At 46.2% G+C, this 14,075-nt stretch overlaps 1 pseudogene; it reads right to left on the bottom strand.

Annotated features, from left to right (window-relative positions):
• Positions 1-5,279: 5,279 nt before the first annotated feature.
• On the bottom strand, positions 5,280-6,618 carry LOC147729213 (uncharacterized; annotated as a pseudogene).
• Between the last annotated feature and the right edge of the window lie 7,457 nt (positions 6,619-14,075).

The following is a 14,075-nucleotide window of genomic DNA, read 5'->3' as shown; positions in this document are numbered from 1 at the left end:
CGTACACTACTGTTGAGACGTGGGTCTTACTGACAATGCGCGCCTTTGACAATGCTCTGTACAACCTCATACACCACTGTTGAGACGTGGGTCTTACTGACAATGCCAGCCTTTGAGAATGCTCTGTACAACCTCATACACCACTGTTGAGATGTGGGTCTTACTGACAATGCCCGCCTTTGACAAAGCTCTGTACTACCTCATACACTACTGTTGAGACGTGGGTCTTACTGACAATGCCCGCCTTTGACAATGCTCTGTACAACCTCGTACACCACTGTTGAGACGTGGGTCTTACTGACAATGCCCGCCTTTGACAATGCTCTGTACAACCTCGTACACCACTGTTGAGACGTGGGTCTTACTGACAATGCCCGCCTTTGACAATGCTCTGTACTACCTTGTACACTACTGTTGAGACGTGGGTCTTACTGACAATGCCCGCCTTTGACAATGCTCTGTACAACCTCGTACACTACTGTTGAGACGTGGGTCTTACTGACAATGCCAGCCTTTGAGAATGCTCTGTACAATTACACTTATGTCTTGAGGATATATGTTTCACAGACTTGTCCCAGTAGATACCCCAAATTCACGTTAGTGCCTGGCCACCACGGTGAAAGAATCACAGGTGTGGACTCCTCAGTAGGCAGGTGATTTCTGCCTTCGGGGTCTCCTTAGCTCTTAAAGCTGACAGGATGGCCACATGAGTTGAACGCTTGTTGCTGAAACTTGCAGAGATCTGCAAGTCATGAGTCTGAATTTCAGCTGGTCCAAATCAGGCTTTAAATTTCCTGACGTTAATAAAGTGAGCATCGCTATATTGTGTAATAGTAACAGTAAAAAATTGGATTACTTGAGGTTGGTGACTTCCCACCTCAAGGAATTATCACAACCCTTGGCAGTGTGAGCCCTTAAAGTCACTAGATTAACCGGAGCTCAGTGCCCTGGTAGCTGTGGCACAGAGCAGACAGGTGTAACTTAGAGGCAATGTGTAAAGTATTCAGGCACTAATAAAGTAAAAATGCTAAACAATAAAAATCTTAAACCGAATTAGAAAAACTGTGTAAAATGTAATAAACAAAATAACAAAAATCCAAAAAGGAGAAACCGATATGAATTTTTAAATGTTTAAGTAGAAAGATCTCCAAAAAAGTAAAAGTACTGATGACAGTCAATGGTCGAAGTAGACTGTGACCCAGGCGCATTGTGAGACTGACTGTGATGGAGCATGAGTCGGGTACCCCAACCAGGTTCGTCCTGGTCAAAGATTTTACCTTCTGACTTAGTCCTTTAAGTCCCACTCCACAGCAGGAGTACACTTCTAAAGCCCATCACAACCTTAGGGAAGGCACTTAGGAGACTCACAGGGTGTCAGGCAGAGCCCAACAGCTGGGACCAGTCCAGGTCCGCTTGCTACAGGTCAGCAGGATACCTCTAGGATTGGGCCTCTTTCAACTTGTTGTCTCCCTGGACCGCGGGAGGGTCAGCCAACGGACACTTGAAATCCCCTTCTTTGCCCTGGGTACAAAGGGGAGTTGGTCCAGTCCTTCAGGGTTTCTCTCAATTCACAGATACTCTAAAGGTCCAGAAAGTCTTCTAAAGTGTGTGCCTGGGGTTGCCACATTTATGTCTGGCACTAGCTGGTAGGTGGGAATGACTCCTGGGCACACCCTAACCAATGAGGTTAAAGTTTCAGGGGCCAACTCTACACACCTTGATCATTTTAAAGAAAGCAAACGTCTTTGCCCACACTAAACTTGAGCTCCGAGGGATTGAGCGTGTGGAGAATGTACTAAGGGAATCCTAGTTTCCTACCACATGTAACACTAAAATCCAGTTTAAGCCAGTCACTGTACCCACAACAAACCCAGAGAAATACGCCTGGCAGGAAAAAAGATGAGTCCTTCAGCAACTAGACTGTAGATCCACAAGAATTGTCCTGGCGTCTTGTTTTCTCCCATTTCAAGTGTACCCTAAGGGTTATATGTAAACCGTGCAGACCTGTCAAGCAGGATTTGACACTCAAGTGTCAAGAAAGATGCCCACAGCTTCCACACTGCATATTCTGTGGAGTTTAGAGGAGTCATTTCCTTAAGTTTTGCGAATATTCAGCTTCAGCAAATGTTTATTCATTCACTCGTATGTTGGCAAGAAGGTGATCCGATTGGAGCTCAGTATGGTTTTGTTGGACGTCAAAATAATCTTAGTATCATCAGCATAAAATAAATTAATTCCAGGTCAAAAGATCTAATATTGTCCAATAAACGTTTCATATAGATATTAAACAAAATTGCAATCGGGAGGATCCCTGGAGCAGATGCAGAAAACCAGAGAGATAGTGGGGACCGCATAGGAAGCAGCTGAACCCCTGCACCCCTACTATCTCCAAATGGTGAACCAGTATTAAATGAGCCGCTGTATCAAAGGCAGCAGCAAGGTCTAACAAGATAAGGCTGGCCGAATGCTCCAAGTTCAAAGTCACACATAGTTTGTCAAGGACTGAAACCAGTAGTGTCTGTGCTTACTCTAGGCCTAACACAAGCATTGTCTAACAAGTTAACTGCTTCCAAAATGGCCTGATCACCAGTGGGGTAATTGTGAATGGACAGCCAGAGCTGTGAGTACACAACACTTTAATAATATCTCAAAATATAAATATATTTACAGTATGACCGCCAATCAAACGATATAAAGCACAGCTAGCCCAATTAAAATATTTAAAAAGAAGAATAGAATATATGATGTTACTTAGCATACCGTTACTCCGCAGGTATTTAATTTGAAGTTTTTATTTCGCAAATGCCTTTATTACGCATGATTTTAGTGCGCCTGTTTTTACTTCGGAAATACATACAAATACATTAAAAATGCTTTTACTTCACAGTAAATTATTACGCATACCGCTACAAGAGATTTTTGGTACTTTAAAACAAAAAATTAATCGTAATAGTAACCTATGCCCTGGCACGCACCCTGAACCTTAAAAATACCCCCTACACCCCAAAACTCTAACCCACCCTGACACCTAAAATTACCCCAGCACCCCAAAACCTAAACGCACCTGAACCCTAAAATTACCCCCTACACCCCAAAACCCTAACCCACCCTGACACCTAAAATTACCCCAACACCCCAAAACCTAAACGCATCCTGAACCCCAAAAATATGCGTAGTAATGGTAATACAAAGTAATGACCTCTTAGTAAAGGTAGAATACCAGAAGACTACAGTGGTAATAATAATAATAATAATAGTTAAATTTGTAAAGTGCCTGGTTACACTGAGGCCAGTGTGTCCCTGCGCTAAGGTAGCAGCTAAAAGAACCAGCAACAACCGGAGCTTAACACAGAACAAATTAAGCAGCAGGAAACAGATGAGTCTTCAGACCTTTCCGAAAGACAGATTCAGAGCACTCCAGCCAGAGAGCCTGAGGGAGCGTGTTCCACAGCTGGGCCGCCAGGTATCGAAACGAACGGCCACCCATCCTGGCTCTCTTAATTTTGGGAACATGCACCTTACCTTTCCCGCTGGACCTTAGCAGTCTAGTCGGTACATAGGGAGTTAGAAAATCATGCAGACACAAGGGCCCCTTTCTTTGTAAAATCCGGTGACTAACACACATGGCCTTAAACTTTACTCTCTCCCTAATGGGAAACCAATGTAGAGAGGCCAACACACTTGTGGCTGGGGCTCTCTAGGGGAGCATGAGAACCAGTCTTGCTGCTGCATTCTGGATGCACTGTAAACGCTGCAAGCATTTGGCAGTTGCACCCAGATACAGGAGATTGCCATAATCCAGGCGAGAGGTCACCAAAGCGTGTACCAAGATTTTTCTAGATGCAGTGGGGAGGGCGTCAAGGGTTTTCCGTAATCCCCTCAAGATGCCAAAACAGGCGCCTGCCACCCGCCTGGTATGGTAATCAAAAGACAACTTATTGTCCACCCAAACCCCAAGGTTCTTCGCTTGCTCGCAAGGTGTAGGAGTAGGGCCCAAGGACTGGGGCCACCATGCCGATGACCATACTGATGGAGCCTTCCCTATCCCCTTTTTTGTCACCCCTGTGCTGGACACCCTTTTAGTAACTTTTGGTGTCTTTTTTGTTTTTAAAATTACAAAATATGTTATGAAAATGTATTAAATGTATGTATATCTTTTTGATTGATTGGTCATATAGTCTGATCGCTCTCAGTTCTCTATATGATTTTTATTATGTGTATTAAAAACATGTTTGTTTTATACAATTACTTATATTTTCTCTGATTGTTCCTTTTTGCATTTGGGTCTAGTTACTTGTTTATCTACTGGTTTAGATTGCCTAGGATTTTTTTGCATACACTTTGTCTACCCTGCCCTAGGAGTCTGCTGTAGCCACTACCCAGGGGGTCCTTGTTGTTCTCATTTTGCCTTCCCTATCACCAACACCGCGGTCTTGCTGCCATTCAACTTTAGGCAGTTATTTGCCATCCACACAGTCAGTTCTTGAAGCCAGGAAACAAAGTTGAAGGCAGCTCCAGCCCGGGCTTGGGTCCGGGACCACCATCTGGGTGTCATCAGCATAGGACAGGGCATTGATCCCAAATGTATCCGAGATTTTAGCCAGGGGGGCGACATAAAGATTGAACAATGTCGGGCTCAAGATAGAGCCCTGCGGCACCCCCTGAGTCAGCTTGATGTTCCTAGAGTAATAGGTACCCTGCATGACTTGAAAGCTACGCTCAGATAAAAAGTATTCGATCCACTTTAGTGCTCCACCTGCTACACCCCCACTCTCTAGGTCCTGGAGCATGGAATGGTGGGCAACAGAGTCGAAAGCGGCACTTAAGTCTAAAAGAATTAAGGCCGCTGTCTGTCCTTCGTCCACATACTTCCGGATGGTCTCGGTAGAGTACAACTGGGCAGATTCAGTGGAATGAGAAGCCCGGAAGCCAGACTGGGAGGGATGGAAAAGGTTGTTGTTTCAGATATGTGCTGTAAGTTGAATATTAACAATCTTCTCCGCATTCTTAGCAAAATACGGAAGCAGGGAAATGGGGCGCAAGTTGTCAAGCTGGTCAGTGCTGATGTGAGGTTTCTTTTGTAAAGGAAGCAGCACTGCCTTCTTCCATGTTTATGGGACCACTCCTGAGGTAAAAAACAGTTCTAAAAGATATCTTCTAAAAGGCTTGAGTGTGTCAATATTTCCTCTAAGCACCCTAGGGGTAGCCGGGTCCCTTGGTGAGCCCGATTTAATGCTAGTATCAATCTTTTTAAGAGTGTCCTGGGGGGCACGATAAATTCATAAAGACCCTGTATTTCCGAAACATCCACAGATTCCCTCTCCACTCCCTTGCCATCGCGAGAAGAGTCAGGAAAGGAGGAGTAAATCTTCTCGACCTTTGCTGCAAAGTACTCAGCAACTCGATTGCATAATTCCTCAGAACCAACAATAGGCGCTGCAATGGATGCCAAGGAGGATATTTCCTTAAAGACCTTGAACAGCTCTTTGGTAGAGTTCTCAGCTGTTTGGATCCTTTCATTAAAATACGCTGTCTTCGCCTTTTTAATAAGCGAATGGTAGTTCTTGAGGCTGATTTTATATTCCACTTCCAAGTGGACTGAGAGATCTTTCCTCCATCGCCTTTCGAGGTGTTTACAAGCAGATTTAGCGGTTCGTAGGTCTTCACCAAACCAGAGAGCTGATTTGCGTCTGTTAGTGGACATTTGTTTTGACCAAGGTGTGGTGCAATCAAGAGCAACATTAATGCGTCTCTCAAGGGCTTTACAAGCCACATTTACATCCCGGCCAGAAGGTGGTCCATCCCTTAAAAGGGCCAGATTAAAAGCCTCCTGAGAGAAGCCAGCCCACTTCCTTCTTTTTATACCGGACTTCGCTTTCTCCTGTATTTTAGGCAAGGGCAACTTTATCCTAAACGTGATCGGGAAATGATTTGACCACCAACCCAGTTGGCAAACATAGGGTCGAGTAAATGACCCAACTTATGAGTGGGGAGTTCAGACTTTAGGAATAATTGTAGCATTTCTAATTCCTGGCGCAGCTCCTGAGCCCCAGAGTTGAGTGCATCATCAAAATGCAGGTTTATGTCACCCAGCACCAATAACTTTTCATACCGTAGGGCAGGTTGGATAAGGTAGTCAATAAGGCTGGGTGTGTACCTCAAATGGGATCCCGGGGGTCTATAGATCAATGGGCCTTTAATGACATAATTAGTGGCAGTTCTGATAGTGAAGAGGCCTGCCTCACTGTCAACTATGTCAGCAGGCACAAGATAGCACTGAATATAATGTTTGTAAATGATTGCAATGATCCCTCCTCTACCAGACAGTCTATCCAGTTTCATAATCCCATACCCACTAGGGAGTGCCTCTAAAATTTCAGTTGCCGACTCAGTATCCAGCCATGTCTCGGTAAGAAATAGGACGTCTGTTTGACCTTCAGACAGTTGGTCACATATCTCAATTCTGTGCTTCCTCAAATATCTACAGTTCATTAGAGATAGCCTGAGTGAGGGGCCTCCCTCCCTAACCTCTACTCGTTCATCCGCCCTAAACGAGCAGTGACTACATTGCTAACTCTTACCCTCAGTGTTTAAACTGTGCTTACATTTATCATCCATACGTGGACAAAGAGCGCAAAGCATCCGAGGGCTGCAGTGGCATCTCAGATCAAATCCAACAGGGGTTCTGGCCCCTAGCCCCGGTCGGCCGCGGACGGGCGCAGACAGGCTTGCCTTTGGCGAGCCGGCGGCGCGCCCGCTTCGCGCGTCTGCTGCGCGGCCGCAGAGGCATGTTGAATTTAAATGAGAGCCCTCCCAACAACTAGACCACTGCCCGCACTAGCCGGAAGTACCTGTCTCTGTCTCCCCCACCCTCTGCGCAACGGTGGAACACCGCGTTGGACCGAGGCAGGAAGACAAGTCATCAAGCACAGGTAGGCGTCAGATTAAAGAACAAATACAGTGCCCAGCAAGTTAAATAAATTCAAAAGGGAATTACTGTTTCCAGACTGCACCACAAGCGGACTCAGGGACACTGCCACTGTCCTTCATCCGTAATTGAGGATTGTGGGACTATAAACACTGTATGGTGTTTAGGATCGCAAAAAATAATTACAAACATGTGAAGAATCAAGAAGGCAAGAGTACACTACCGTATCACTGACAACATCACAGTGGTTCAAGTAATGTTCGCAAACATGTACTGTTCTCAGCCGCCTCCCAAGTTTGAACCCAGTACCCCACTGCCAATTAGTCAATAGCTTCCTTAAAAGTTTTAAATCTATTTTACCAGAATGGTAATCCTGCTGTATGCTTTTGGTACTCATCTACAAACGGCTAAAAGTTGTCGCTAGGGGAGACCTATAGGACAAGAGGCGTGGCAGAGCCGTGGAGCTTGTTGGGCACCTTAGTCTGAACACTTTTTATTACATTGCACACATTTTGTCCCTGGAAAGTGTTGTAGGCTGGTCTTAAGTGGCCTGCTTTATTTATTTATTTATTTATTTTTAGAGTTTTCTATAGCGCGAAATTGAACCGATTAGGTTATCAGAGCGCTTTACATAGCACCAGTTCCGTTACATGTTATCACAGCAGTTTACATAGAATCAGTTACGTTACACATTTCAGGCGCACGTTTCTTTTTGTTCTAGTGAGTAGGGTTATCTCTTCACACGAGGGAAGGGATACACCTGGCTATATTCCAACAGTCACACAGGCGACTAGTCGTTACAGCTATAACTCTAAACACAGGGAGGGGATACACATGGATACAATCTAAGAATCACATAGGATACTAGTCATTAGAGTTATCTTCTATCTACACAGGAGGGATATGACTGGAAACACTCTAAGGGTCACATAGGGGTGGTAGAGAGTACAAAGGTCCACTGCAAACACTAGTGATAAGAGTCAACTACATACACATAGGAAGGGATATGACTGGTTAAACTCTAGGAGACGCATAGGGGTGGTATATGGTGTAAGGACTTCAGCGAATACCAAAGCTTAGCATTATTGCAATCGGTCAAAGGTCTACTGCATACACTAGTGATTAGAGTTATCTCTATATACATAGGGAGGGGATATGACTGGATAAGCTCTAAGAGTCACATAGGAATGGTATATGGTGCGAGGTCTAAAGCAAATACCATTAATTAGAGTTATTACAATAAGTCAGAGAGCAGAGTTCCATAAGTGTGGACGCAGTCACAGCACAAAGGGAGGGTGGGAGGGATGCAAGGGTATGGAGAGAAGGGGAGGCACAACCGGGAGGAAACATTTGAGGATCATCCACGGGGAAAAGGGTTAAGGCCAAGGGCATGGTAGGAGGGCTGGAGTCCAGAGAAACTGTCCGAAAACAGCAGCAAAGTGTCGGTCAGGACAGAACAAAAGTCCAGAAGTCCAGGAGAGAAGGTGGGAGCCCAGGTGGGAGATGAAGCATAGGGAAGAAACATTTGAGGATCATCCACGGGGAAAAGGGTTAAGGATGAGGGAGTGGGAGGAGGGCTAGAGTCCAGAGAAACTGTCCGACAACAGCAGCAGGGTGTCGGTCAGGACAGAACAGAAGACAAGAAGTCCAGGAGAGAAGGTGGAAGCCCAGGTGGGAGATGAAGTTGGAGGCCAGCCGCAGGTGCGTCGCCATCTTGGAGAGCCTGCGGTCATCCGGCTCGGTGGGCGTGAGAGTGCGCAAGGTGGTGTTGGTGCGGTCACGCGTTGGCCATGGGGCGCTGCCCAGGCATGTTAAGAGCAGGCCCCGCGTGGCGGCTATCTTCGTTCTGCGGTCACTGGCGGCCGCCATCTTAGGTCCAGACGAGTTGCAAGGAGGGTGGTGCGAGGGGGAGCCGCCGCAGCACTAGGGGCCAGTTGTGCACCCCCTGCCCAGATATGTTAGCGGGAGGCTCCGCTAGGAATCAGCGAGCAGCCAGCGACCCTACCTCCCGGGTTGCTGTCGTCGGGTGGGCACCTCACAATAAGGCACTGCAAATGTCCGGTAGATCGTAGAGGTAGATGCAGGCGAGGGTCACTGCCAGGGATCCTTGAAGAGGGCTCACCCCGCAGGTATGAGACACAGAGAGAGCTTGGCGGCTAGGTAGGAGAAGGACGTTCCTCCTGTGGTGGCTCATCAGATGCGGGGGACGGCGGCGAGGGCGTGGTTGGTCGTGCGGAGCTGGCGTGTGGGGGTGTAGAAGTTGAGGCGGTTGTTGAGGTATCTTGGGCCTTGGTTGTGTAAGGCTTTGTGTGCGTGGGTGAGGAGTCGGAACATGATTCTCTTGTTGACCGGGAGCCAGTGCAGGTCTCTCAGGTGTCCGGTGATGTGGCTGTGTCGGGGGATGTCGAGGATGAGTCTTTCTGAGGCGTTCTGGATCCGCTGGAGTCTCTTCTGGAGTTTGGCAGTGGTTCCGGCGTAGAGGGAGTTGCTGTAGTCCAGTCGGCTGGTGACGAGGGCCTGGGTGACCGTCTTCCTGGTCTCGGTGGGGATCCACCGGAAGATCTTACATAGCATGCGCAGGATGTTGAAGCACGATGAGGAGGCGGCGTTGACTTGTCTGGTCATGGAGAGGGAGGAGTCCAGGATGAAGCCCAGGTTGCGTGCGTGTTCTGTTGGTATGGGTGTGCTACCCAGGGCGGGGGGGCCACCAGGAGTCGTCCCAGGCGGAGGGTGACGAGCCGAGGATCAGGACTTCCGTCTTGTCTGAATTCAGTTTCAGGCGGCTGCTCATCATCCACTTGGCTACGTCTGTCATCCCTTCGTGTAGGTTGGCACCTTGCGGTGGTGGGTCGTTGGTGAGGGAGAGGATCAGCTGGGTGTCGTCGGCGTAAGAGATGATGTTGAGGTTGTGTTGGCGTGCGATGGCCGCGAGGGGGCTCATGTAGGCTTTCGTTGGTCTGAGTACTCAACTGCATAAGACACTTCAGGCATTGTACTGGGACTCAGGAAGAATTGTAATTGCATTTATATAGCCCTTATTACCCCTGATAAGGCGTCAAAGTGCCTTTTCAGCGAGTAGCACACTACTCCGGAACCTAAAAAGGATTATTGGTGAATTAGTATAGGGAAATATGAGTTTATTGGAGCAGTGGACGTGTGATTTTGTTATGTGGATTAAACGAAGATACTAAAGAGATAGCAAAAGGGAAGGGTTTGCATTTATAAGTATGTCAAAATGGCGAACCAAAGTATACATCTGAGCAGCAAAGGAAAATTATACAGCAAAAGCCGGCACATTCTTTGCCAGCATTATTTCACTGTTTTGTCATTTGAAACACATCATTCATTAATTAGCACTAATTTAATATCGGAGTACACAATTGTGTTTTAACTTTTTCACAGGGTCTGCCTCTGCGACTCATCAGGTGTTATTTTTTTAATCTGTTTTATGTAGTATTTTTTTAGTTCAAGCCTCTAAAATATGTGGCAAATGTGGGAACACTGAAATTTCACGGAATACGTAACAGAATCCCATAATTCCTGTGCTCTTGGTTTGAGGAAGAAGTTTCTTGCAATCACTTCTGTCTTGTCATTCGCCGAACTGACTTCAAGTCTTAGCCGTAATCAAACTGATGCATTTTATCTCCCCGCACACATATGCTTGCATAAATAGGCTTCTGTAAATCCCACAGACGCAATTACTCCTTATAACCCCGCACTGCAGTTTACATTTTCTGAAGCCAATTTAATTGCGCTGTGTTTTTCATCAAGAGGTAATTTGGTTTGCAAAGAGTGAGGAGTAAATCCTGCCGGCTGCTTCAGCTTGAGTGACGCGCGACTGCGGTTCTTGCTCCCAGCAAATTACTTCTGGCTTTTAAGCGGGAAGCCTTCCACGCCTGCCACCCTGTGTGGATGGAATGCTGGTATGGCAGACTTTAAGGGGTTAATCCTTTAATATACTCAGACACAACGATGGCGACGTAGCTCCTGCCAGGGTGAGTGCCCAGGCAAATGGCTTTTCTGCATCTCTGCATACCAGATGTACAGTCTAAAAATCTCTTGCAATGCACAGTGCAGTCCAAAGCAAGCAGACACCCATGCACGGATCACGGGCAAAGACAGGGCACAGCGTGCCATCCTTTAAGACATTGTGCCAGGGCTGGTCCACGCTTCCCCATGATTCACCTTGTTTTTGCTGTTTTGCAACAAGCATGACACATGGTGAGTAAGACAAAAACAACAACCCCCCGGTTATTGAAGTAGGGTGCATTGAGCCAAGGTGTAGACATAGAGGCGTGCCAGCACCCATTGTGCGTAGAACACAGAAAACAAACCCGAGTTAAACAACAAGACGCGGGAAGTCCGGGGCGGGTGCTTGTATGTCTGAGCAGATAAGTCTCCATGTCAAATGTTGGGCGTTCCAACACAGGGACAAGCGAACCAGTGTTTAGAAGACACCTGAACCTTGTGTGGTTGCCATTCGGTCCAGCGGCTCTGTCTTCCTTCCTGAAACATCACCGGCTTCATCACAAGACCACATATTATGTGGGGATTAAGATTGTGCAAAATGATAGGGCACAGAACCCTTGGCATCAGGGCTTGAAGGGTGTTCACGAAGAGGAGGTCAATAAGCAAAGACTGATACTTTCTTCGCAGAGACCCAATAGTTGTGACCAGAGCACATCGAAACCTTTGCAGTGACTTGAGTTTCATGTCAACAAAAGCTTTACTTTTGATACAGAGAGGATCTCCACCGGCCATGACCTCCTACTGGACTGCATAGATATCAGCTGGCGAAATTGCCAGGGCAACGTCCTAGAGTTGATGTAGTCTCAAAACGTTATGCCCTTTACAGTCCTTTTTTGCATTTACGCGGCTAGTGGAAGGTCAAGGAGTGGACTCTACAGAAAGTAAACATGGCGTGTTGAGCCCAGGTTATGCCTTGTTATTGCTGCTGCCTTAATGACCTATGCAGTCAGGAGTAGTAACAGCAACGTCAACGTCACCAAAGGGCCAGACCTGGGCAGCACATACTCCCACTACTGTACACCCATGCTGATAAGGTTAGTATTCTAACACGAACCTATGAAATTTGGACAGAAGATCCATGTCAAGGCCTAATGAAGACGTTTCAGAGTTTATGTTGATTGGTACGTTTTGTGGATGTTAAAGTTTGTGGCTGACATTTGGGTGCTCACTGTTGGAAGGTGGAATATTATGTAGACGTGCGGGTTAGGCTTCACTATGCAATACTCTCACAATACCCCAAAGTTGGTCATTGGCTTCCCAATAATAAGTAAGTAAGTAATTCTTTATTGATTTATTCATTCAAATCTTTCCACTATACACGGTCAAAGAATCAATAAAAAATGCATGTATAAGACATTGAGGACTGGAGGCAGATAAGCACAACTATAGCACTACACTAGGCAGTGAGGCATCAATACGCATCTATGGGCAAAACAGTGGTTAGAAAATGAAAAACCCCTTCCTTCCTCTTTTGAGGACTGAAACCAAGGAAGTAAGATGCAAGGCTCTTTGTGCATTAGTGTGATGTCACGAGCCAGACCCGACGTCAAATTGCATATGCAGGTAAACAATGAGATTAAAAGTTACACCAGCACAGGTTTACTTAAAATCACTCTGCATCCGTTCCAACCGAACCGTTTATCGAAATCCACCTTGGGGAACCAACCATTAAGCTTCACACCGGTAAGAGACGCTTCGTTACACACCAAAGCACTAAGACAACGAGCGTCATTTTATTTACAGGTTCACTGTTTGCTAATATCACTTGGAGGGGAAGGAATCCCCATGCAGTGTTCCCAGTTAGTATCTATAATATTAACATACGAGCACCACTTTGCTAATACCATTAGATCCTTTTTTTATTTCAACAGACGCCCTAACATATAATAGCATATCAAACTGCTCGTACTACAAAAGTATGAACAATAACGTTTTGCATGCTTTGTATAGATTGATATATGACGTTCCACCGTGATTTGAACCACCATTATTCATTTTATTCATATCACAAGACGCCTGTGTTCATTTAAGAACAATATTATGCACGCTTCTGATAACCATTAACATGATATGAAACCACCATTGTTTTCTTTAACATGGTGGGCACTTACGTATTACACTCGAATATTGGCTCTATTCTTTTGCTTGTTTTATTACCACATTCACCAGGACTACGGAGGGACACTGAGCATGCATTACTCGTTCCAGTTGGAGTTTCGGTTATCTTTTGGACGCGCTTATCCAAGTTTCCAATGGGTCACTTTTGACCAATGATCCCTTAGTTGATAATATAATTGTGAAACTCACACGAAATATAGATTACATCTATATTCACGTTGTAACTCAGCTCCTTTCCTGCTTCATTCATTTAGGTGTTTAATTTTCCCCTGAGGAAGGGCCCCTATGAGCCCGAAATGCATTGGGACCAATAAACAGAGGTTCCCTGTCTGCTATCAATTGACGATGCACATATTCGGAACCACATGAAATCATATTTACCACAAAGAATTTATGAAGAAGAATACATACAATTTTTGCAACTTACTTGATTAAATGATATCAATTGAATTACTCCTTTTACTGGATATAAAGCAGTGCACTGAGGGGACGCCACCCCTGGGGTGGCGCTTATGAACACAGGTCACAAAATGAGACAAGGTGGTATTAAGGAGGGACTACTAACCCTTTTGAGCAGTGAAAAGCCACATTTCCAAAGGACAATGACACAAGCCAATTGAAAATATGGGTGGAGAGTGGGTGGAGCTTCAAGTCCATACCTGAATACTGCATGCTTCGCAGAGCAGCGCATGTCCTGCCCAGGCTCGACCTAACTGCCGCGGAACGCCCACGCGGGGATAATTCCCCTGCTGTGCTGGGTGTTCCATTGAGCAGCCGGGGTCATGACGAGCTGAGCTCGTCATGAGCACAGTTCCACTGGGCTGCATGATGAGCTGAGCTCGTCACGAACAACGTGGCGCCGCATGCGGCCTCCCGCACCGCGGGGGACATAGCCCAGTGGCGAAGGGGTTAACATGTATTTCTGCACATTGCCCATACTTCATGTCAAAGATCACAACCTGTCCTTCTTTGCAAATGTCACGCTCTGCAAACAAAAATT

The sequence above is a fragment of the Lissotriton vulgaris genome, chromosome 2_2 (assembly GCF_964263255.1).
Source record: "Lissotriton vulgaris chromosome 2_2, aLisVul1.2, whole genome shotgun sequence".
Taxonomy (NCBI): domain Eukaryota; kingdom Metazoa; phylum Chordata; class Amphibia; order Caudata; family Salamandridae; genus Lissotriton; species Lissotriton vulgaris.
Note: the sequence above shows the minus strand (reverse complement) of the source record. Positions and strands in the feature narration are given on the sequence as shown.